This window comes from Tamandua tetradactyla, chromosome 16 (assembly GCF_023851605.1).
Source record: "Tamandua tetradactyla isolate mTamTet1 chromosome 16, mTamTet1.pri, whole genome shotgun sequence".
Taxonomy (NCBI): Eukaryota; Metazoa; Chordata; class Mammalia; order Pilosa; family Myrmecophagidae; genus Tamandua; species Tamandua tetradactyla.
Genome location: NC_135342.1, coordinates 80,058,504 through 80,084,085, shown reverse-complemented (window position 1 = coordinate 80,084,085; position 25,582 = coordinate 80,058,504). Strand labels below are relative to the sequence as shown.

The window sequence follows — 25,582 nt, the reverse complement described above, 5'->3', positions numbered from 1 at the left end:
AGGACCCAGGGCCATCCGGTCCACCCTGGGGAAGGACAGGGCAGCCCCCCGCCCCCATTTCCTTATAACTGCTGGGCCTTCAAGTCCCTGGCCTGGCCCCTGGTAGAGTAAACACAGCCGCACACAAAAGACCTTCTGGGCCGGCCGCAGGGAGGCAGTGGGCAGGGGTGGGCAAAAGGGAGCAGGCAGGGGCCACCTGTCCCCCACCGCATCCGGCACCTCCAGGCTCCCTCCACACAGCCTGGGTACCCCCATCCAGCCCTTCGGCCCTGGGGAGCTGCAGCCCATCCAGAATGGATATTTCAGCAGAGGCCGGCCAGGCTGGAGGACGCCCGCCGGGGGGGTCACCCCTCCCAGAGCTGCTCCCCAGTGCCACCCCCACCACGAAGACTGCTCGGCACCCCTGCACACTCTGGCCGCCCGTGTCCTTGAACATCCATGGTCACCCGTCCTATGTGAGCAAAGCCCGTGACCCGTGACAGCCGGTCCCTGCCCGGGTTGTAAGTGGGCAGGAGCTAGCAGGCCCCTCGGCCTGCGGCCACCACCTGCCCCACCTAGGCCCAGGCCATGTCTGCCCCAGGAGCCGTCACAGTGACGCTGGGAGGTGGCAGATAAACACCCAGCTCCCTTGCCAAGGCCTGCTGGCCACTGTCTCCCGGGGTGTCCCAGCAAGGCAGGGGGTGCCAGCTGCCCACAGAGGGGTGATGACAGCCCCCGCCCGGCGCCCTGCCTCCCCCACTTCTCACCAGGGGCCTCCCGGGCTGTCCTCCTAGGAGGCTCCTGCACTGACACCTCGGCTCCAGCCTGAGCTCAGGGCAGCCAAACCCAGCTGGACACAAACCCATGGGCTGCTGGGCCCCACTTCGGCCGTCAGCAACCAGGGGGCAGAGACCCCTGCATGGGCCGGCGGGTAAGCCTACAGGGGCAGGGCATGGCAGCTGAACCCAGCCCTGGCACGGAAGCTTCGGGGAGAGAATCACCCTCGCCCAGGCCCTGTGGCTTCTCCTCTGGGGCAGGTTTGGGTTTTCTCTCTGCCGATGAGACCCAACCATCTCCAAAGGATCGTGGTGGAGGCTGTGACTGGCTCCTCCACATTCGACCCATTAGCGGGAACTCTGGGCCACTGGCTGCCTGACGGCGGCGGCGGCTTCAGGTAGCAGTTTTCCATTTGAGTTTCAAATTTTAATGAGCGCCGCTGTCCCCTGGGCCCGAGAGGTGGGGTCACCGTCCACCCGGAGCGCGTCCCCAGCGCGCCACTCGGCTCGGACGGCATCTCTAGGGGGGCTGGATTTCTCTCGGGAACCGCTCTGACAAACACTGGTCCTGGCCACAGCCTCCCCCGCTCCCGCCCGCCTCCCTGCTGACTCGATGTCGAGCAGGCCGCAAATCGTACGATTATTCCTTCTTCCCGACATCCCTGAAGTACCCTGTATCCCAGGATGGAGAGTAAAGTTCAGCTCCGATAAGACCACATCACTGGGGACCAGACCCATCCGCGCATGGCCCCCTCTGCCTCTGGCTGACATAATTTCTTTCTGATCTTACCCGGGGCATCCAGTCCAGCTGGGAGGCAACGGGATAATCCATTTTAGAGAGATCGATCAATACCCTTAGGAGACTTTTAAATGGTTCCATGGGTTTCAAGGAGCCGAGACGGACTGGAGAGCTGGAAATCAGGGGGACTGGGCGTGACAGGAGGGCAGGCACGCACCCACGGGTTTCCAGGCAGTTCTCCCATTTCCTGCCAGCCTTCAAGAGCAGCTGGCAATCGGGGCAGGGAGGCTGGAGCGGACGGGCAGGTTGTGCACTGCACTGGGGGTGGGCGAAGAGTACTAGGTGGGCTGAGGGCCAGCCGACCTTGCACTCATCACACTGGCGCCTGTCCGTCCAGAGGAAGGGCCTCTTTTCTAATTTGCAACAAGGTGTCCCTGCCGGCCAGCACGGGAACTGCTGGCAAGGGGCAGAGGGGAGGCCGGCTCCCAGCTGCTCTGTGTGCTCGGCTCTGGTTTCCCAGTAATCAGGAAGAAGACCTCTCTGGCAAAACCCAGAGCAGACCTGGTGAGGTTCTGGAAGCCTTCCCATCCTGTCTCCAACCACCTCCCAGCTCAGGGTTCCCCCTGCCCAGGCCCACCCCCATACAAGCCTCCAGGTTCCAGCCAGGTAAGCCTCTAAGCCAGGCACCCAACCCAGGTGCCTGCAGGGCCAGCCAGGTAAGGGAGGGGCCTGGTGGGCATGCAGGCAGGAGTGCCCAGCTCCGCCAACCAGGGACAGGACTCCAGCCAGCACGGCTAGGGCATGAGACTTCTTAAAGAGAAGCTGGAAATCAGAGATCTTAATGTGGGTGTGTGAGGGGGGGGATCCTGGTTTTAAAATACTGATAATAAAGGCAAAAAAAGAAAAAATAATAACAATACTGTGTGAGGCCAAATACAGCATCGCTTACAGGCCAAATACTGAGCCTTCCAAGGTCTTCCACCAGCCCCAAGCGGGAGGCCCTGCCTCCTCTCCCAGACCTCCTACCCACCTGCTGCTGAGCCACCAACGTGGCCTCCTGGGGCTCACACCGGGTCGTGGCGCTTCTCTGCTCAAAACCCCCCAGCAACCTGGCCGGCTTTCTCTTAAAGCACCCCCACCATCGGAAATTCCACTGCCACTCTCCCCGTCCTTGGGCTACTGCAGCAGACTCTTCGCTGGACCACCTGCTGCCACCCTGCCCCCTACAGTCTGTTCTTGGTACAGCAGCCTGAGGGTCCTATTAAATGATAAGCGGGTGCCAAGGGCTCTGCCTAGAACCCTCCGTGGCTCCCATCTCTTTTCGCTCAAAAGCCAGGCCCCGGGCTCTTGAGCCATCTGCCCTTCATCCACCTCAGTGTCCCCCTGGTTTTCATCCCTCCGCAGGGCCCTTTGCCTGTATTACCCTGTGCCGACAAATCGGGGAGCTACTGATAATCATGGGGCTGCCCCCAGCAAGGGGGCATCAGTCACCCTTGCATGGCTCTCTCTTTCACTTTCCTCTGGGGTCTGCTAAAGCTTTTCAGAAGGGCCTTCCCAGACCACTGCCCCAGCACCCCGATTCTCCCTGTTGCATTTCTCCATATTGCTTTAACCCACCAACCTTGACAATTATTGATCTGTTGCCTGTCTGTGGCCCTCATTAGACTACAAGCCCCAAGATGGCAGGGATCTTGGTCTGTTTGACTCACAACTGATGGGTGCCCAGGCTAGCCCACATCGAATGAATGAATGGCTCCCGGTGCCTGCAGGGCTTCTGCAAGCTTCTCAGCATGATGTGCGGACCTCATGCCCCAGCCCACCTCTCCAGCTGGAGCCCCGAGTCTCCCCTCTGCCATAAACTGCTTGGAGAGTGCTTAGCATGATTCTGTGCACACGCTGTTCCCCCTCTTCCTGGAACGCCTTTCTCCCCATCCACTGGGCAAACTCCTACTCATCCTCTAACCCCCCACGAAGAAGTCTTCTAGTTTAGGCTTCGTGGGCAGAGGCTGCCATTTCTCCTGCAGAGTCTGTGGGCCCAGGTGCTGCAGTCAGTCCATGAGTGTCCGTGAAATGAAGTTTCCTACCACCTCCCATGTGGGGCAGGCAGCTGGGCCCTGGGAGAGCCGCCTTCATCACCACCACCCCAACCCAGGGGAGCTTGATTTGGGGGTGGAAGGGAAGGCATTGCCTTCGGGAAGGTTTGGTGAGCCCCAGTCCTGAGTGACTACCTCCTCGGAAATGCTGGGGGCTGTGGGCAGAGGCCCCTCCCTCCTGCCTGCCCTCATCAGCTTTTCTCTGTCCCACCTTCCTGGGGAGGGGTTCTTCTCCCACTGGAGGTTTGCGCGGCTCCCAGGTACACCTTAGCAGTCTGCTCCTGGCCCTCCACATGCACGAGCACACATGCGTGCACGAGCACACACATGTGCTCAGAGGTGGAGCTGGGCCAGCCTCCGTGTGCTGAGACGGGGTGGGGGGGCACGTGCATGCTGAGAGGAGCTGGGGACGGTCCCTTCTAAGAACGCAGTGTGTTACCCTGGCTGTGCTGTGGCCCTGCTGGGGTCACCCCCTCCTCGGGAAGCCGAGAGGTGAGGCACAGGTGGGGCTCCTCTGGGCACACCCCCGGGCTGGCCAAGAGAAGGCAAGGAGAGGGCCATTTGAGGGTGGGAAGGGGGCCAGCTGTGCCCCCCAAGTCTCTGCACCGCGGACAATATCTTTATAACGCTGTTTTGGCACGTCTGCTGTGAACTTAATTTAACATCCATATTACTGCTACTTAATTAAATAGATGAACTCATCTTACATTTACAAGTCTTAATTCATCCTGAACAAAATTGGCCATGTTTAGTTCTTTATACACTAGCAGTTCCCTGGAACAAATGGTGGCCTTTTAGAGTTAACGGCGGGGACAGGTTAAAAGCTAATTATTGGCTCCGGTCGCCTGTGTGAGAGAGAGCAGACGTCTTTATCCATCATCAGAAGCACTGCCTCGTCCTGACGGAATGGAGGGGCAGGCAGAGTTGCCTCTTCACCCAGCCACGGGGTGGCCTGGGCTGGCACCCAAGGCTCACTCTGTGCCAGGTGCTGGTCTAAGTGTCACCCAGGTGACTAACATAGTGAAACCTCACGGCCACCTCGTGCGGGGAGGCACCCCTATTCCCCACCTTACAGGAAGAAATTGAAGCCCAGAGAGATTAAGTGACTTGCCTAGGGTCACACAGCTCACAACAGAACCCAGACATTCTGGGTACAGACTTCACAATCCCACCCAGGCCATGCTGCCCCTGCAGGGCAAAGAGAAGCAGGGCTGGGTTCTACCCACTGCTTCAGCTGATCCCTGGGCATGCAGGGAACCCCTATGCCATCAGCCACTGCCCCTCCCTCCAAAGGAAAGTGTGCGGACCTACCCTGGGTCAGCACAATGTCGGGTCAGGGCAGGAGGGCGTGAAACCAGGAAACAGGATGTCTGGCATTGGCCCGTCCACCTCCCTCCTTCTCAGACCCTGGGTGGGCCCAAGCCAACGGCCGGCTCCCCTACAAGGCAGTCCTGCCCTTCCACCAGGCTGGCCACCACCCTGCCCACTAACCCTCCAGAGCCTCTGCCAGCAAAGGCTGGGAGTGGGGGTGGGGGCGGCTAATCCCTCCAGAGGGGCTGTGCCCCTGGGGCAGTCCCCCCCACTGTCCTGGCCTGGAGACACGTAGGAGAGGCCTAGCACTGGGCAAGGAGTCAGCGCGTCATCAGTGGCTCCCCCAGGGCCAAGTGCCAGTCCCCCACGCGCTGGCTGGCAGCCAGCAGCACCCCTGCCCATTGGCCCGGCGCTCCAGGCAGAGGCCGGAGAGGCTGGTGAAACCGCGGGCCGGGGTGACGCAAGCCGCAGGCTGGTTGCAGCAGGAGGCGCTGGCTGACCCAGGGGAGCGGGTTGTTTGTTCAGGAGCGGGGAAGCAGCATGCTGGGGAGGCGCACTCAAGAGCTGGCAGGCCTGCCCTGCCTTCCCCCATGCAGTCTCTGCGGCCCCCGGGGCCGGGGGGAGCCTGGGAGCCCGGAAGCCCGGGGCTGGGCACGGCCTACCTCAGTTTCCCCAGGGTGTGAACGCCCTGCCTCTGCCTGTGAGCACGCGGGATGTGGGAAGGCTGCCAGACCCCCCATGGGGGCCGCCAAACTGGCCCCTCTGCCCCCGCCCCCGCGTAATTACAGGCCTGTCCCCACCGGCTTCCCAGCCAGGAATGTGAACAGGTTGGAACAGCAGATACATACCTGGCTTCCCGGACCCGCCCCATGGCCCAGCCCCGCCCCGAGCGCCCCACCCTGCTCTTGGCCTCCATCATGACCACCAGCTCCACAGGGCACGCCCCAACTTCCGGGCCCTCGCCATCAAGGCCATGAAAGAGTCTCAAACAGGTGCCCCAAGGGACCTCAGAAACCCCAGGCCACCCCTGGGCCTCACTTTCCTCCTCCCTCCCCTGGGGCTGGATACTCAGGAAGTCCCAAAGAGCCAGGCTGCACAATCCAGGGCTCCTCTTCAATGCCTGGGAGCAGGGCCCCCTTTGACAATAGTCACGGCCACCATTCATGCTAGGTGCCAGAGCAACCTTATACACACGTTCTGATCCTCACAATTAGCCCCATTTCTAGGGGAGCAAAACAAGGTTCAGAGAGGCTGAGTAACTTTCCTGAAGTCACACAGCCAGCAAGAGGCAAGACTGGGATGGAATCCTGGGTGTACTGTGCTTCAAAGCCTGGGTTCTGACTCTCACACCCCACTGTGACCTCCAAGGAGACCCACCCAGGAGAGCAGGAGCCTGCAGGCTGCTCCCAGCACAGGAGACAGAAGGGCTGGGGAGGCTCGGAAATGCAGATGCCCCTGCCCCCACCCCCAGAACCTGCCCAGGTTGCAGTAGTGAATCAAGAGGGCCAGGGGTCTCTTGCAGGGCGCAACTGGCCCTTGCTTGTCGGCCCAGGAGAGGGGCCTAAGGTGAACACTCAAGGGTCTGGAAAGTGTCACTCCTGAAGAACCAGCAATCCCTCCCCACTCCGGGGCCTGTCTGTGACCTCACTCTCTTAACAGGGAAACTGAAGCAGTAACCTACTGACCACCCTGGTCAGGGGGTGCCTCTGCTCCCCACCCCGCTGGGTCTGGCCTGTTTAGCCCCAGTCTCTCCTCCCGCCCAGACCTGCCCACCAGTTAATTGGGCTGTTGCTGCTCAGGCTGTGAGCTCCCAGCAGCGGGGGTGGGGTGGGGGGACGAGCATCTTCCCCCATGCTGGAAAATGTGGGGACAGGGCATTTGGGATTCTCCCGTTTCCCAGTGCCCCGCGATCCCACCTGGGGGACATCAGGAACCCAGCAGAAGCCCCCAGGGCACCATCTCTGCCCTAGTTCCTCTTCCTGGAATTGCATCAGCTCCAGCTCCCCAGCCTGGGGTCCAGGAGAGGGTGGAGGCAGCTCCCGGGGTCTCTGCAGCCCTCCTTCCTTCACAGGCCCCCGCTCTGGCTCCTCAGTCAGTCCCCAGTGACCGACCTGACCTGGGAGTGTTACCAACCCCTCCCAAACCACACGCTAGGTCATCAGACAGTTGGTCCAGATACATATTTACCAGCACCTTCCAAGCGCGGGGCAGGCAGGGGTGGGGTTTACAAAAGGAAGACAGGGCTCTGCTAGACAGCTGGGCCACCACACTCACACACACAATATACATACATATACAACGTACACATACACAGATACACACATTCATTGCACACATGTTCACACTCATGCTTGCTGCAAGCTCTGTCTGTCTCTCCCTCTCTCAAACACACACACACACACACACACACACACACACACACACACATGGTCTACAAGTCCAGAAGGCAGACTGTGGAGCCAGACCCTGCCAGTCGGTGCTGGGTGATCTGGGACAAGCCATCTCCCTCTCTGTGCTGTTTCCTCTTCTGTAAAATGAGGATAGATAGGGCTTCCTCCCCACTGCAGTTGGAACGTTAAATGAGCAAATACAGACATGCAGGGGGCTCTCGGGACAGTGCCCACGCAGAGCTCACACCCCAGAAACTCTCCCTGCAAATGCCTGATGAGATACTGGGGGTATGGGGGTGAGGGGCAGGAGCATGTTCTGTGCGCCAGGTGGGTGCTGCAAGGGCCGAGGGCTATCGCTAACCCAGGAAATAAGATGGGACTGGCCCGACCCTGGGGAAGGGAGGGAAGGATGGACGCTGCAGCTTCCAGGGGGCCTGGGATGGGGGTGGGCCTCGGGCCACGCTAACTTTTGCACCTGCTGACATTCCTGACCATTTCTGACCACGTCCTTGGGGAAGGCTCATGAAGGGCGCAGGGGAGGGTGTGTGTTTTGGGGAGGCCTCTCCCGTCATTCTCTTTTGCTCCTGACCTTAACAGTGGCCGTGAAAGGGAAGAGAGAGGGATAATGGATGAGCTGCTTCCTGGCAAATCCCACAATCCATCTGCGGCCTCAGGGAAGGAGGGGAGGAGTGGGTACGCACCAGGCATGTCCTCAGGGGAAGGGGGCTTGGCGATTGCCTCATTAAATCCTCACAGCCTCCAACACCGAGGAGCGGTTCAGGTAGCCTGGGTTGCAAAAAGGGAAACTGAGGCTCAGAGAAGGTAAGCAGCTTGCCTGAGACCACTGGCGAGAAGTGTCTGGGCTGGGTTTCAACTGCCCTCTTCCTACTAGGTGTAAGGTTGGGGGCCCCTGGGAAATCCAGGATCAGAAGGCTGCTTTCCCTTGCCACCTCTGCTGGTAGAAGAGGCCCCTGGCATCTGCAAGCAGTGTTCACGTCTTGCTGGCACGCACAGCTGTGGGAACACTTGGCCCTCATTAGTGGAGGATCTTAAAACAGTAATGTTGGGGCTCTCCAAGACCCCTTGGCCTGGCTGCCAGCACGCTCTGGGCTTCACAGTAAGTCTGGCTTCTCTTGGTGGCCCCAGTGAATAAACGGGCCCCTGCCCCCAGTGCAAGTCCTTTCCTGTTCCTCCAGGGCAGGTGCTGGAAGTGCCCCTCTACCCCGCTGGTATGCTGAGGAAGGGGACTTCAGGGAGGCTATTGCTCAGAAGAAGAAACCAAGGGTCTTAGAGGACCAATCATGCCCAAAGCTGGTCTGTGGCAGGTGAAGCTGGGCCTGGAACCCAGGCCTGGGTGGGATCCTGCACCAGGGAAGGTGGGGGGCTGAAGATGCCCCGGAAAGGCAGGCTGGGGGTGGGAGCTGGACTCAGCAGAGGCAGAGGCGTGGGGTCGAATCCCAGCTGAGTCACAGGTGCGCTTTGTGCTGTTTCTTCACCTGGGAGGGCGAGGGCTGGGCGAGGTGCCATGTAGGTCGCGCTTCGGGTTTAAGTGTGACCTCAAGACAGCACCAGCTCCCAGGCCCTGGGGCCAGTGAACTCTAACCTCTGAACCCTGCCCTGGGATCACAATAAGTATCTCCAGACTGTAATTAAGTGAGCGGGTGGGAGATCACCTGGCGCTGGTCAAGGCAAGAGCACAGCCCCAGGCTCGGTCTTCCCTGCAGCTGGTTTGCTCTGACACCTTCCTGCCGATCCCGGACAAACTCGACCAGTTCTGGCTTCAGGCCTCTCCAGCTCCGGCTGGGTCACCGGGCCGGGCCTCCAGCCCCCGCAAGCAGAGACCTGCTCGACCGGTCTCTCTGCCAAGCTGCCAGGAAGGTGCCGGCAGGCCGGCAGTGGGGACAGGGCCTGGCCTGGTGCCCCCTCCTCTCCCTGCCCCAGAGGCCGTCTTGGTGGCTGCCCACGGAGCCCTGCTCTCTGGCATAAAATTAGAAAGAAGGCTGGAATGGGGCGGGGAGGGGCTTTGGCCTATGAAAGATGGGGATAAAACAAGAGCGTGCCTGGAAGATTCTCAAGAGGAAGGAGGTTTCTTCCCAAGGCTCTCCGTGTCTTCCTTGGGGAGTCCCTGGGCCTTGTCCATGCCCCCAGAGAGGCCAGAAACCCAAAGCACAGCGGTCGTGAGGGAAGGCCTTGGACCCCTCCCCAACCCTAAGGGCACAAGGGAAAGGCCCTGCCTCGCCCCCAGCCAGGCTTGCAATCCTGGACCACCAGCCTCGGGAAGGAAGGCTCATGCTCAGGGCTCCCCATCACACGTGCCACCGCTGCCCATGATGTGAGGACGGCCACATCGGAAAACCTGGACACGACGCCCAAAATGTACACAGCCTGAACTTCTGGTGCAAATGGAACCCCCCAGGCCTCACAGTAACCCTGTAAGGTAGCAGCTCCATTACCCTAGTTTTACAGAGGGAAACTGAGGCACGCTGCGGTGAATGATGTGTGCCCTGAGGTATAGGATATATACCTTTAAATAAAATGGGACGCTCAGCTCCTGTCTCAGGACCTGTCTCAGGAGCAACACACACATGGCTGGAGGCAGTGATGTTGCACAGTACAATTCTAGAACTTTCTGTCCTCACACAGCATTCCACCAGCCAGTGCTGGCCTAAGGGTGATTCCTAGGGGAGTGGGCAAGGAACAGAGCAGGCAGGGGGGCTGTGCCCTGTGGCTTCAATACCTGCCCCCCATCCTGGACTGTGGGCAGGACGGACCCCCATTTCCTGAAGATCTGTGGGATCCGCCCTGGCGCTCTGAGCGGGGTCCCCCTAAATCTCACACCACCAGCCGGTGGGCACACTTTCCGTGGGAATTCACGATTCTTGCTGACACCGACAGATGACAGCGCGCGAGAGGGTGATCAGCGAGGGCGTGAGGACAGCAAGCCCCAGGCCGTGCCTCCCTCAGCTGAGCGGATGCCCGGGTGCCCGTGGGTGGCGAGGGTGTGCCCTGGCTGAACGTCGTGTGGCGCTGAGCGGGCAACTCGGCTGTAACAGCCATGGGCCCCTCTCTCCAGCGGGGTCCCATGACCTCGCCAGCTGCTCTGTTTCCACCAGGGGGTCTCCGCAGCCCGTGGGTGGCCTGGCACAGGCTGTCCACTACACACACCAGCGCCACGGACAGCCTGGCATGCGTCCTCATGCCAGATGCTGCGCTGCGGTGAATCTGCCCATTTAGCAGTGGGGAAACTGAGGCTCGGAGAAAGTATCCGCTCAGCGAGGGCAGAGCTGGGGCTGGGGTCCAAACGGGCCCTGTTCTGAAGCCAGCCGGTCTTCGTGACACAGCTGTGTGGCCTGGGGTGAGCCGCTGGACCTCTCTGTGCCTCCAATATGGGGCCAGCGGCGCCACCGTGCTGCAGCTCACGTGGTCGGCACATCCGCGTGGGCCACCCTCACTGCCCACGTCCCCTCTGTGACCCCCGTGCCCAGGGAAAACGGGCCCATCATCACACCTAGAGCCCCTCCCTTCCTCGCCCGAGCGGCCCCCTGGGGTCCCTCCTGACCCTCGTGCCAGCCCCAGTGCGCCACGCTGGGGGTGGCCGTGGCCACAGCGCCCACGGGCAGCCTCTGCAGGGCAGAGATAAGTGGGCGGGGGCGGAGGCACGGGCGGCAGCCCATCGGCGCCTGGTGCCCACTCGGGCTGGCGGGGAGGGGCAGGGACGCGGCCCCGCACACAGACCCTCACAAAGAGCGCGACCCTGCAAGCGCAGATAAAGCCTGGGGGGAAGACAGACGCGCCACATCAGTCGCTGAGCCGATGTACCACACGCTGACAGGGCAAACGCGACGCCTTTCACGGCCACCGGCCTCCGGCCGCCCCTGCTCCCGGTGCAGCAGGCGCTTTATCTCCTGCACACGCGGCGGCCACGCAGACACTTGCTCCGCACGCACGCGGCTCCCTCGGAAAATATTAATATGTAAATGTCACTCTCCGAAGACCAGGAATGAAATGGAATGACCGGCTGGAAGAGTCTCTGCTGGCAAGATAAAACCACCACAAAAGAGCTGCTCGGGAGTGGAGGCGAGAGCACGCTCAGGAGAGGGGGGCCGGGGGGCAGAGGGGGCATCAGCTATTTCCTCTCTCAACAGGCCTGGCATAAGGCCTGAGATCAGGTGAGAGGGAAGACTCCAGAACGCAGGGCCTGGGGTCGGGATGTTTTCCAGTCTACGGGTGCTCGTGTGTGGGGGACCGTTAATCCTCACCGAGGGCTCTTCTGGAAGCTTCCTGGGCGCATCAGCTCATGGTCATGGCCAGTCCTATTCCCCCTCACCCACCCACCCCGATTTTTCAATGGGGAAACAGGCTCAGAGAGGTTAAGCTACCAGGCCAAGGCACACAGCATCAGGGCCGGACCCGAATTCTGGGTTTGTTGACTCCGTTGGTTTCCAGGGTTAGGGTTAGGGATCGGAGTCGAGGTCCCTTGTGTGCCGAGGACATGGACGCCAGGCCCCCACTTGGTGTCCCCACCAGCATCGGATGCAGCTGCCCCCACGCTCCCGCCCGGAAGGCAGAAGTGCTCACCCACCAGGGACTCTGAGAAGCAAGAAACACCCCACTCCACCCCATGCAGAAGGGGTTGCGGCGGCTACTTGTGTCAGGGTGTAAAGAATGGTGCGGGGGGCCGCAGAGGAATTCAGGCTCACCCCATTTGACCAGCAAGAAAGCCAAGTCCCGGAGAGCATGCACCCTCAGAATCGACCCCCCTGACCCCAACCCTGGGCCAGGTGCCACACCAACTCAAGGGTGTTGTCCTGCCTCCTGTCGCAGGAAGGAGGGTGACTTGCCCAAGGTCCCATGGCCAGAGGAGCTGGAGACAGACTACAGGCCAGCCCCAACACCCCTTGCGTGTGCCCCCCTCACCCTCCGAGCTTCCTACGTGTGAGCACGGGCAGGTGCGGGTCAAGGCGTGGGTGACAGGCCCTTCTGATCAGGCCAGGCACAGCACAGCAAAGCTGGCAGAGAAGCTTCTGGCATGGGGGCAGGCAGTGCCAAAGAGCTGTGGCCCCCAGGGCAGGTTCCGACATGACCGATGCCCGCAGCCTCCTGCATCAGCTCTGCCTATGGCCGGGCACGGGACACCTTGTCCCTTCTCTCATCCCTTTCCTGCAGCTGCCCCTGCTTGTGCCCTGCCCCCGCATGCTCAGTGGTAAGAAGGTCAACCAAGTGCAGGGTCCTGCCTGTTGGGTGGGGGCACCCGCTAGCCACAGAACCAGGAGGGGGCAGGGGGAGCTGGCTTAAGGGCTTAGCAGAAGAAACAGCAGGAAACGGGCCCTCTTTTCCCTCATGGTTTTGGGATGCCTAGAGGGCCCTGCCCACATGGTCTGGGGGTGGCATTGCCAGGCACGGCACCCCATCCTGCTGTGAAACTCACCAAAGAGCACGCCACTGCTGTGGGCTCAGTGCCTCCCACCCCACCCCTCTTTGTATGTGAACCCCAGCTCTGCACAGAGGCTTGGTCTGCCCTGACCATGGGGTGCCCTGGAGGTGCTGCGGGGACACCCCCAGCCCCCCACTCCCCTGGCATGTCCCAGGGAGCTCAGCACACAGCAAATGGCCTGACCTGGCGCTCTCTGCCATCCAGAGTCCCAGAAAAGGCAAGTCTGAGCTGGGGCCAGCCTCTGACCCTCCTTTTTGAAGCCTCGGCCCTTCCTCCATGCCCACTGCCCCTGCCTGTGCCCCTCTGCCCACCCACCTGCTCCCAAATCTCATCAGCAGGCTCTCGGGGTGACCCGGGCCCCAATGCTAACAGGAGTAGTGTTTCTTCCTCAATGACCATCTGCTCGGCTTAACCCCACTGGGCACACACAGCCCGCAGCCAAGGGCACATAGCCAGCACAAAGGGCTGCAGAGTGGGCCCGGGGGCTCCTCACTACCCGGCACAGTCCCCAGGGTGGGGCTGCGGGCCCTGGGGACAGGCATGGATGGGGCAGAGGCGGCCGCTGGTTGCAGACGGAAACTATGACTTCAGCAACCTGGAATGCTGCTTGGGAAACTTCAACGCTCATTTATTAAAGGGAGCACTCTGGGGGCAGGATAGCCCAGCTCCTGGGCTGTGCCAGGATGCTGCACACACACCCGCACATGTATGTGCACACACACACACACAAAGACACATGCAGCACATGTGCTCACATGTAGATACACACCAACATGCAAACTGCATACAGGCACATGTGCAGAGACATGCAGAGGCACACATGCATGTGTGCACACATGAAGACAAGGCACACGTGCATGCACGCACATATACAGAGGCACACAGAGAAACACACAGGCACGTGCATGTGTTTGTGCACTCACATCCACACGGACGCACATGCACACCCCTGCCAAGCCTCTGACTCAGCCCTGGCCTCCCACTCCCTGGGGGCCGAGTGGGGTCAGCCTCTCAGCAGGGGAAGCTGAACGGCCATTTGGTGGGGGCTGGGGGCTCTCAAGCCTCCTGCGGAGCCCCTGACCCTCGCGTCCTGGCACATTCTGCAACCCCACGCTGGCCACAGACCGTGGGAGGGCCACGAGGTGCTCATGGGTGGGACTTCTGACCTGCACTTGAAAGTCTCTAAAATAGATTTCTGGCAACAGGGCCCTCTTGAAACAACGGGATGGAGGAACTCAGCGGGTGTGTGTGTGTGTGTGAGAAGCTTGGGCAAGTTAAATGTGCAGTGGGTGAGAAATGGGGCTTGGCAACTCTTCAGGGGGCTGTGCCAAGGGTCCAACAGATTCACCCCTCCCTGCATAGCCAAGCCTGGCCCCGGCTCCTGCCTGCCCAGGCCTCTCCTGGCTGCTCTCTCCTCAGCAGCTCCAAGTGCCCAGGAGCTGCCCTGGGGCTGCAGGGCGGGGGATGAGAGCAGGGGACATCCAGGGGACAGGACACAGAGGGTGCAGGGGTGGGGGTGCGAGGGGTGTCCTCCAGATGGAGGCAGCAGTTTGGGTCTGTTCTCAGGGAAGCCCCATGGGGTTCTGGCCAAGGCTGGGCTTGGGTGCCTGACCTCCCTCCTCTGGGACTTGAGAGGCTGGAGAGCAGAGAGGGGGAGGGGAAAGTAGGGGGGGGAGGAGAGGAGGGGAGGGAAGTGAGGAAGATGGAAGGAAAAGTGGACAGGAAGGGGGAGGGGAGGAGAGGGAGCAGGAAACAGGAAGTGGAGGAGAGGGAGAGGAGAGAGGGAGAGAAAGGAAGAAGGGGGAGGGGAGGGGAGGAGGACCCGAGGGCAGTGGGGGATGGGGGAGCAGGTGTGAGTCTAGCAGACTCCAACCTCTGCCCCAAGTGTGAGCTGCTACCCGAGGGCCGAGGACAGAGGTTCTGGGCAGCCCTGGCCTGGCCCTGGAGCCGCCTGGGAGGCCTAGGGTGTTTCCTTTGTTTTCTTGCAAACCCCACCCCCCCACCACCACCCCAGGTGAAGGGCCCTGCAGCCAGGCCTGCAAGCAGGCAGGGAGGGGACCGCTGAGTCAGAGGCAGGGCTGCAGCTGGAGGCTAGGGCTTAACCATGCCCTCCGGGGGACCTGATACACATGGGGCCCCGAGAGTGGGTGCAGTGTCCAGGGCCCAGGAGTGGAGGGAGACAAGAAGACAGGAGAGCTGCTGAAAGGATGCTGGGAGGTTCCAGGCTCTGAAGCTGCACTGCGGGGACAGGGACCTCCCTGCAGGAGCCAAAACTCAGGCCACTGGGTGCTGAGAAAGCAGCCAGAGGTGGGGACCAGACAGGCACCTGATGTGACGCGGCTGAGGGAGTGCAGGGGGCAGGGTGGCTGCCCAGGGACCTGCCTCCCCACCATGTCTAGGCTGGCCATGGACAAGGGGCATCTTTGGGGTTCCCCATCCCCAAATCCTCTTGCAGCCTGAGCCAAGGTCTCGTGGCAAATTTGTCCTGGGCCCCCCGGCCCCGGCCCCTCCCCCCAGCCCCAGTGCTCCAGGTGCTTTGATATCAGAGTGGACTCTAATGTGTGTGGTGGGAGGGACCCTTAATTTATTACGTGCCTGTAATTGATGTTTATATAAAGTAGCTCTTACAGCTACTCAAAGTGGGAGAAGAAAAGCAATCCATCAGCCATTAGCCTCAAAAGTAAGGGAAGCAAACACCACACATAGCAAAAGCACCCCCTGAAAAAAATACCGGGCAGGGGCTGGGTTGGCACACATGAACTTTGAAGCTTGGGGCGCCAATGACAGCCACACGGCCAGTGCCTGGGGGCCGGGAGATCAGCGCTGGGCAACCTGGGGGCCCCCTGGAGAACTCAGGCCACCGCCCAGCCCAACCCCCTACACTCCCTCCCGGCGCACCTCGTCCAGTGCTCGCTGCAGATGGCTCATACCCACAGTACAAATTGTCCACCTGCTCTCCCCCTGCCCCCACACAGTACCCCCCTACATGCGCCCCAAATCAGCAGCTTCTGGCACCCTTCAGACACCCCAACTCCGGGGCCATCAGGGGTGGCTCAGGCTGGGTCTCCCCAGGCAGCCTGTTTCGGTGTGCACCCCGGCTCTGGGGTCTGCTCTCCTGCAGATGGTGTGGAGTGAGATGCGGGCCAAGCTTCCTGTGTCCAGGGGGAGTGTGTGTGGGGCTTAAATCAGCAGAAATGCCTCCCCTCCCCCAGCTCCGGAGGCCTGGGGCTGTGAATCTGTGCCACTGGGCTAAGATCAAGGTGTGGCAGGGCCGCGCCATGCCTGAGGCTCCATGGGAAACCCTCTCCCGGCCTCCTTGGCTTGCGGCCACATCTCTGCCTTTCTCCCACTGCCCTCTGACAAGGATGCATGCGGCTGCACACAGGCCCATCTAGCTCATTGCAAGAGCCTCACCTTAATCACATCTGCAAAGACTCGTTTTCCAAATAAGGGCACTTCCCGGGTGCCAGGGCCAGGATGCGGATCCTTCACGGTGGCCGGTTCTCCCACCCAGGACATGTGCTGAGGAAAGACCCCCCACATGCAGCCTCCTCCTGCCACCCTGAGGACCACCGGCAGTCCTCCAGCAACTCTCAGCCTTTTCCTGGTTGCCGCATTCCAGGCACCATCCTGGGCCTCAGGGGTTTGGCTGAGAAGAAACCAGGACAACTCCTGTGTTCACAGAGCTGCCGTGTAAACACGAGCAAAGGAAGAAACCAGGAAGAGGAATGTTTGAAACCAGGAAGAGGAATGTTTGAGAGTAAAAGTTGGCCAGGTGGTGCCGGTCAGGCTGGGCTCCTGGAGCACCGAGTTGTGAATAAAGACCTGAAGCAGCCAGGTGTGGCTGGGGGCAACGGCAGATGCAAAGGCCCTGAGGCCAGGGTGAGGGCTGCGTGTGAGGGGGACAGGCCAGGGTGGAGCAGATGAGGGGGGATGGGGGCCGACGGTGGGGCTGGGGGGTCCGAGGGCTTAGTGGTGCTGCTTCTGACTTGGTCTTCACTCCATGCAGGTGGGAAGCTCCTACCCAAGGCCAAAGCTGCACCCATTCAGGTCCTGCCTTCCTACCCTCGCTGGCTTCTAGTGTTTTCTACCAGCAACGAGTGTCAGAAACAGCCCCAGCCCCTGCAGAAGCACGAGCCCACAGGCTGCTCTTGGGGGCAAGGCTGCACAGGGCGGGGGGCGAGCATGCCTGGGAGAGGAGGGTGGCACTCACTTACCTTCACAGAAGCCCACATGCTCACACTCATACTATCACACACTCTCACTCTCATGCACACACACTCACCCACATACCCATACACACTCATACGCATTCTCACCCACACTCACACATATGCTAAGACACACACTCATTCTCATACACTAACACATGCACGTGAACATGTTCTCACACTCACACACACTGACACAGACTAACGCACAGTCTCACTGACACAGAGACTAACATGCACACACATTCTCACACGCACACATTCTCACACACACACGTGTGCACACGCACACCAGGCTCTGGCTGGTGGGCTGGCTGAGTGCAACGGGAAGAAGCCTCCAGCTCTGATCTCTGAGTGGGGTCCTCAGAGCAGCAAAACTTCACTTCTGGGAATGAAGTGGAAATCTAGCCCCTGGAGGGTGATCCTAGGCCACGAAGCAGTTTCCTTCAGAGCAAGGCTGAGGGACCCGAATGAGGGGTGTGCTGAGGTCCCTGTGAGCCCACCGAGTGGTGCTGGGCCCCCGGCTGCACCTGCCATGCTGCCCCCCCTAATAAACCCTCTCTCTTCAGAGTCGCATTTGCGGCGGCACCAACAGGGAGCCATACGTCACCAAATCCAGCAAAAATTTGTGCTAAATTGAATCAATCCATCTTGGAAATGGCTCTTGTCAGCTTCTGTCAGAGAAACCGTCTGCAGAGGACTCAGGGAGCAGGGGGGCCGCCGGGCTGGGGGACCGGGGGGGCTCCCCAAAGCCACACGCAGCCTCTCTGGTTGGGGTCTCCTGGAGCTGTGGGGGGACGAGGGGAGAAGAGGGGTGCCTGCGCCCCCTGCTCCCCACTGCCTACCCGCATACCCAGCACCCCTCCCCGAGCGCCCACACTCACCTCCCAGTGCAGGCGAGGCCCGCGGGAGGCCGGGAGACTGGGCCAGACAGGCTCAGACCAGAGCCCAGGACTCGGGGCACAGGAGGGCTGCACCCCGTGGGGCGGCTGGGAACTCCCCTGCTGCTTCCCCGCCACCACGTTCCCCGCCTCGGGCCCGACGCCAGGCTCCGGGTTCCCCAATGGGCGAGGCTTGGGTTTCGGGGCACCGTGGGGGACACCTGCGTGGGGACGGCCTCTGAATTTGGGGTGGAGGGCTTCAGACCCCCACCTAGATTCTCCCCCCAACACGGCCACCTCTTCCCAGAAAGAGTCTGGCTTTCAAAGCTTCCCTGGGCTGGACCCAGCCCCGTCCCACGTGCCTCCTGGGGAGGCTGCTACCCCTCACTGCCTCTGGCCCTGGCACCCCCAGCAGGCCTGCCCTGCGCCACCGACGCCCTCCCAGCCCCGTCTCCCAGGGGCCCGGCTCAGAGGCCTGCAGACCCCAATTCCACCGGACATACCGGAGGCGGCCCAACCCAGGCCAGCATCTGGTCAACCACGGCGAGGCCAGCTCCTCGAGTGCCGAGCCCACAGCGTCCACGTCCCAGCAAAGACGGACAGCGGGGCAAATGGGTGCTCCCCTGAGCGCAGGGAGGCACGGGGAAGACAAAAACACACCACGGCATTCCTGCCAATGCCACACCGTGGATCAAGTGTCTTCAAAAACCAGCGTGCAAACAACAAACCAGAGAGGCAAGCCAGCTCCCCTCAGCGCTATCAAGTTCATGGAGCCTCCCTCCTTCCTCTGGGGCCTGTGCTTTGGGGTAACAGTTGTCATGTGCCCTCAAAACAGCTGCAGGACAGGACGGCTGGGAGGCCACCCCGACCCCACCCGGCCACACAGCCCACCCCACCCGATACGGGGAGGACAGCTGGGCGCTCCGCTGTCACGCACCCCCTCGTGGCCCCTGGAACCCCCCAGGCCGTCTCTCCTAGGTCTTTGCTTCCCCACTTCAGGGCAGAACAGAACGGGGCTCAGGCAGGATGTCTCCTGAAATGTCACCTGTGCTGCAAAACTAAAGGATGGTGTTGGACATGGGGCAGTGGCTTTGAGGGTGCTTGGGGGTGCTTGGGGACCCAAGGGGGCTCTGGTGACACACTGCTTCTCAGCCTGGGTGCCGGTGAGCACATCTGGCACACTCCTGAGCTGGGCACCTCTGCTCGCCTCCCTGGGGGGACAGACAACTCTGTGACCATTTAAAACTGAACAACTAGAAAAACGAAGCCTGGCTGGGGGCCCTGCCCTCCTCATCCTCAGCCAGCAGCGCCGACTCGGCTGCGCGGGGGGTGGGCTGCTCAAGCTTTCCCCTGCAAGCACCACCCCCCCAACTCAACCTCCAAACCGGATACAGCACGAGCAGAGCGCTGAGGCCGGAGATCTGAGGAGGGATTTATTAGCAGGCAGAGGAACACAAAAGCAATCTCGCCTGACACAGATATAGATGAATACGCGGAGAGGAAACCCACAGCCTGGCAAATTAAAATGTGGTTCGGGGCCCGCAGGCGGCCAGGATGCTGGCTGCGGGGTCCCCCGGCCGAGCCCACAGCGCGTCCAGGACACGCGGGGCGGAGACACGAGGGCTACCCACGCTGGCCCCAGGGCAGGAGGTGGGGCAAGCGGCCGGCGTGAGGGCCACAGGGCTCAGGCTTCCAGGTGGGGGGCGGGAGGGAGGGGCGTCAGCCTGGGGCGTGAGCGGCGCCAGGCGCGTGACCTTAGAGCATGGGCAGGTGCCGATGGCGCCCTGGAGTCCTGGCAGGAAGCCCCCCAACATGTATCCACTTGGCTGTGCAGGTCTGCTGCATAGTCCCCCTTCCCAGTGGGGTCCTGGGGAGTAGAGGTGGGTCCCGTCCGAAGGGGTCATGTCTTCGGGGCACCGTGCAGTGTGGGCACACCCCAGCCCGGGTCAGCAGGTCACATGCCAGGACCACCTGCTCCAACTGGGAAGCCCGGTGGGAAAGGGTGGATGATGGGCAGCTCCTGTTGGGAGAGGGTGGCCTTGGACGGGGTGGGTGGGCTGCAGGACAGGGCACAGGCCACCATGTTCCTTCGGGGGACCCCCTTCCCCAGCGGGACAACTGCCCTGGCCCACTGCCTGGTTCAAAGGGGCTTCACCCCCAGATGGCTCTCGGGCCCCTCGCTCCATCCCTGCCTTGGGGAGATCCATATCACGGGGTGCTCAGCAGCCTCCTTCCCCCTGCCAGCACACACACCGCAGATTTACGTGCTTGATTGTGCACCCACCATCTTGCCTTGCTCAGCTGTGAGCTTTCACAAAAGCAAAGACTTTGTTTACAGTTGCGGGGGGAGCTCAGTGAGAACTGTGGACAAGTGAATGGATGAGTGAACTGATGGGTGAAGGAACGAATGCATGACACAACACCCAAGGTGCAGAGTCAGGCGCGTGGCTGACAAACATGGGCCCCCCGCCCCGGGCGGCCACCGAGAAGACATCCTGCCCCTGAGGGCCTGTGCCCAGCTCTTCTCCACCAGGACGAACTCACCCTCCATCTCCAAAACACGCCCTCCGCATGGGCCCCTGCCCCCCAGGCTGCCCTTCCTGCCCCGACTGGTCCTGTCCTGTCCCCTCTCCCTGCAGTAACCCTCTTCTCCTCCATCCCCGAGGGTCCACCCACCTGCAGAGCCTGTCCTGCGTCCCACCCAAAGGACCTGCATCTCTCCTACGCCCCCATAAAGCCGTGTGTCCCAGCAGCCACCTGGTGACTGTTTAAATTCGTAAATGGAAGGACTCAGCCATCAGAAAGAATGACATTCTGGGCCGAGCCGCAACACGGACGAGCTTGAAAACTTAACACTCAGTGAAATGAGCAAGACACGTAATGACAAATACTGCACGGGGTCATGCAGGCATCCAGGAACAGCAAATTCACAGAGGCAGATTAGCAGTTACCAGGGGATCAGGGGAAGGGGAAGTGAATGTCTGATGGATGTGGAGACTTGTAATTAAAATTCAAAAACATTAAATGAGATTAAAGTTCAGCTTTTCGGCCACAGGGGCCACTTGGGTCCAGCCCTCAGCAGTCACGCATGGCTGTTGGCAACCACTCCGACGGCGCAGCCAGGGGACATTTCTGTGGGGGCTGCAGGCCAGCTGGCAGAGCCGGCATCTGGGAATCAGCTCCCTGCGGCAGGCGCCCTGCCTGATTCACCGGGGAGGGACCTCAGGGCCTGGCCCACGGGGTGCCTGAGGCGTGTGTGCTGAACCGGCAGCTTCTGAGCTGTCCAGTCCCACCCGTCTGAAGCTCTGGAAGCAGCGTTTCTGGAAGGATCCAGGGATGGTGATGGAAGAGCGTGTTGTGACGTCTGGACCCCAGACTCTGAGCCGCACTCCTCATCTAGTGCCACTGTGCCCACCGCCCTAAGGGAGGTGCTGCACCCCACCTGCGGGGCCCACATGAGTGGTGGAGCTGGTTTGGGACAGGTGTGCCTAGCTCCAAAGCCACAGGCTGGAAATGGCTGCTCTGAGCAGCTTCCCAAGTGCCGCCTCGTCTTGCCCTCAGGGCCTGAACTAGGTAGGCAGAAGCAAATGTGTGGCCTGGGTGGCGAGCACAGTGCCCACCAGCATCTCCTGGGCACACTAACTGGCCCAGCGCCTCACCGTGTGGCAGGTGTGGGAGCATGAGGACCGCGGAGGCCACTCCGAGACTCACGGCACGGGGGCCCTGGAAGTGGCCCTGGTCAGCGGGCCTGGTGGCCCCACCCTGCCACACGGCAGAACCCGTGAGGTGCCGGAGAGGCCCGTGACGCCAATGCCAGGCTGGCTTGCTCCCGATCTCTGAGCCCCGCATCCCCCCGGCGCCTCCTGCCACCACGCACGCTGTGCGGGTTCGTCCTGCTTAGCCGCTGTCTGGGCTGGGAGGTGCCACTGACTCATCCGCAGACACGGGGCAGAGCGCAAACAGGTAAAATCCAGAATTCCAACGGGGACGAGGCGGGGCTGCTGGTGGGGCCCCTGCTGTGTGGATGCGTGCATACACACAGGTGTGTGCATGAGTGTGTATACATGCATTAGTGTGTGCAGTGGGGTGGCTGGGTTAGAGGGCTCTGGCCCATGGCCCCAAGCCTGGCAGCTTCCTTTCAGACCGCAGTCTCCCTCTATGTTCTCCACCTGGTCAAAAAAGGAGCCCAACGTGAGGCCCACACACGGGCGGGCAGCACCAGGCCGTGACCTACGGCGGCAGCTCACCTGCCCTTCCTCTGGACCCCCGTCTAGGGACATTACAATTCTCAGCAGTCCTACTAGGGTGGCTGTTAGGAAAAAAGTAGCAAGCGTGGGTGAGGATGTGAAGAAGGCGGTGGTGGAATGTCCCGCGTGGAATGCAGTCTGCTGGTGCCCAGAAAGCAGAACACAGGACAACTGGCAACTCGGCTCCCAGGTGCAGCCCCATGAGGAGCGGAGGCCCGACAGATTCTCCCACGCCGGCGCCCGTGGCAGCCTTATTCCCAACAGCCAAAAGCAGGAACAACCCAGGTGCCCAGCGGCGAAAGGATGGAAAAAGACAACGGGGTCCAGCATGCCGTGGGATATTATTCAGGTTGGAAAAAGAATGAAATCCTGAGACTGGCTAGAAAACATGACACTGAGTGAAGGAGCCAGCCAGGAAAGGATAAATGGTACATGATTCTACGGACGTGAGATCTCCAGGAGAGGCAAATTCATTGAGACAGAAAGTTCCATGAGGGCAGGTGGGGGAGGGGGGTCACTGTGAGGGGAGGGGATTCTGGTTGGGGGCGATGGAGGCATTTTGGCAATGCATGGCGGTGGCAGCAGCACAGTGTCACGAATGTAATGAATGCCACTTCAGTATACGGTTAGAAATGGCTGTAATTGGAAGTTTCGTGTTATGCGTGCGTTTCCCCTCCCCCCACATCCCCACGGTGTCTGAGCTCATTTGAGTCAAGGTTTCCTGCCTCCTGCAGCCCCAGGCCTCCTGGCAGATAAATTTACTTAATATGCGTCTAAGTGTGTTCAGTCGCTGCTTCACCCACCTGCCCTGGGCCCGGGCACCCGAGAACTCACGGGTGTCGCACGCTAACAGCTTGTTACTCGGGTGGACGTGACAACAGAATGCTCTTAGGGGAACAACACCTCTCCGTGCTCTGCCCACAACCCGTCCGTGAACTGGAGTCGCACTAGACTGTAGCCTCGGGGGAACCAGGACTCCAGTGTCCCCAAAGGCCTTTCCAAATCTGGCGCCCACAATTCCATGGGTCTAAGGGAATGAAGCCCAGATCCGCTTGCACGGAACATGCCTTACAAACTGTGAAGTGCCTTCCTCGCCTTAGAGAATGGCCCTGGGTGGCGGGGGGGCAGGGAAGCAGATCCAGGCCCCCTCGACGTTGCCCTCTGCTAAGCAGGGGTCCACTCTGCCCACCCACCCCTTCTCCCAGGCCCAGCACGTCAGGTCCTCCCGAGTCCTCCCACCCCATCAGGGCAGGGGTTCAACACGGGCGGCCTGGCGGAAAGCCAACTGCTGGGCCTGGATGCGGGAGGCTGGTGCATCCTGCAGGGTTAGCAGCCGGGCCCCCCGCGACCCCCGCCATCCCTGCAGCTCCCTCCTAATGAAGGGAGCGAGAGGCGGCCATCCATCTTCCTCGCTGCTGCTCCTAATTAAGCGCCAGTGAATTCCCAACCTGCCCGCTTTCCGTCCCTGGCATAATATGTTATTTACCTGCAGCTAATAGGTTCGCGGGTAATGATAGTCTTGTATCAAATGACGGCCGTTCGGCTTCTGACAGTTTTAAAGACCAGTCTCGGGGACACTACAGTTTCTAATTACAGGGTCTGTCATCGGCGAGGCTCGGTTCAACACTACTCATTCTCCCGCGGGTGACACTTCTGTCCAGATCGGAAATTTAAGCTCAGCCCCGACAGTTAAGGTTAAAAATACTGCTCCCCACAAGGCAAGGGATCATAATTTGGGTCGCTGCCGTGTTTAATTAATTGGACTGCGGCAATCAGAGCTCCGTGGGCCGTAATTACAGGCAGGGCGAGAGGCCCCGCTCCCCCTCGCCGTGTCTTACAGCTGTAATTTCGCAGAGGCGCTGACCTGGCTCAGAGCAGAGGGCCCCAGAGTTCTTTCCAGGAGCCGGTACTTCATTAGGAGGCGGTGATTTGTGAGATCAAAGCCACACACCCCATCTGAGCAAGCTGCGGAAGAAGGGCAGTGGAGCAGGGAGGTGGGCCAGGAGGGGCTGCACCTGCCCTCGCCCTTCCCAGCAGGGGACTGCCCCCCTTCCCAGCCATCCTGGCAGGTGGACCCTTGCTGAGATACAAATGTGGTGGCAAAAATGAGCTCCCCCCTCCCCCCCTGAATGCCAGCGAAGGCCATAAAGGAAAGAAAATCCTAGTTCCAGATGGGTGGTTTTCCACCTACTGGCCTGCTGGCTATTCTGCCCACCTGCTAGGCACGCTCAGCACACATGGCCTCTGCACACAGGGCCTCTGCATTGCTGTTCCATCTTCCCAGGACACCCTTCCAGCAGACACCAACACTTAACAGTGTTGGAGGAGTTACCTGGGGCTGCCGTAACAAATGACCATGGACTAGGGGGTGGGGGGTAAAACAACAGAACTTACTGTCGCCCAGTTCCGGAGGCCAGAGGTCCAAGGTAAAGGCCCTGCCCGCTCTGAAACATGGAGGGAGAATCTCTCTTGGCCTCCTCCAGCTTCTGGGGACCCTGGAGCTCCTTGGCTCCTGGCTGCCTCCCTCCAATCTCTGCCTTCTTCCCACTGGGTGCATCTGCACCCACATTTCCCGCATCTTGTCTTGTAAGGACACCAGCTATGTTAGATTTAGGGCCCGTCCTAATCGAAGACAACCTCATCTTACCAAGATAAATCGGCAAAGACCCCATTTCCAAATAAGATCACAGGTACTAGGGCTGAGGACTTGACAAATCTTTTTGGGGGACTCCATTCAACTGGCCACAAGTTCTAAGCACAAAGTCACCTCCTCTGAGGGCCCGGCCTGGCCTTCTGACCCCGGGGCCCTGGAGACCCGACCCTGCCTTTTGCCCCTGTCAAGCTCATCTCTGGCTGGCCCCACACTGGGCGTGCATGTCCTCGCTCGTGTGTCCCCCCGAGGGCACGGGTTTTCCCCATGTTACTCCCGGGGCCTGGCACACAGCAGGCCCCAGTGTGGTGTCTCTCCCAGCCGCCTGGGTCCCACCTGTCCTAGCCCCAGGCTTCCCTTATTCCCGCTTTGAGGAAGGGCCCATGGATAGGCTGGGGGACCTCTGTGAACGGTCTTGTCCTCTGGACCCCGCCCTGGCCGTTTAGCACCTTTGGGTGCTCTTTGAGGCACACACCAACCCAAGATACAGCCCACAGCCAGGACTGCAGACAATGGCGGCAAGCGGGACCAGGAGGGACCTTGGCTCCAGAGGCCTCGAGGAGGCCCACCTTCTTACAAAGCTCTCCCCGCGTCTACGGGGCACCTGGTCCAGAGGGGGGCTGCGAGAAGGCTGCCAAGTACCCCCCAACCCGCCGAGCCTCAGTTTCTCTTGCCTATACAGCAGAAACAGGTCTATTTCCTCCCTCCCGGGATGATGCTCCCTGCTACCCCAGCGTGGAGGGTTGGGCTCAGCTGCCACCCCACGGTGCATGTCCAGGAAGCCCACCCACTGCTTCCCTGGTGCCCGCAGGGGCCACCCCAGCTTAGGCAGCCTTCCGGGTCACAGCGTCAGCTGACCTCTCTCAGGCTC

At 60.9% G+C, this 25,582-nt stretch overlaps 1 protein-coding gene across 3 annotated transcripts in view; it reads right to left on the bottom strand.

Annotated features, from left to right (window-relative positions):
• Nucleotides 1-25,582, bottom strand: part of GSE1 (Gse1 coiled-coil protein) — a 399,288-nt gene that overhangs the window by 115,802 nt on the left and 257,904 nt on the right. The window lies entirely within an intron of this gene.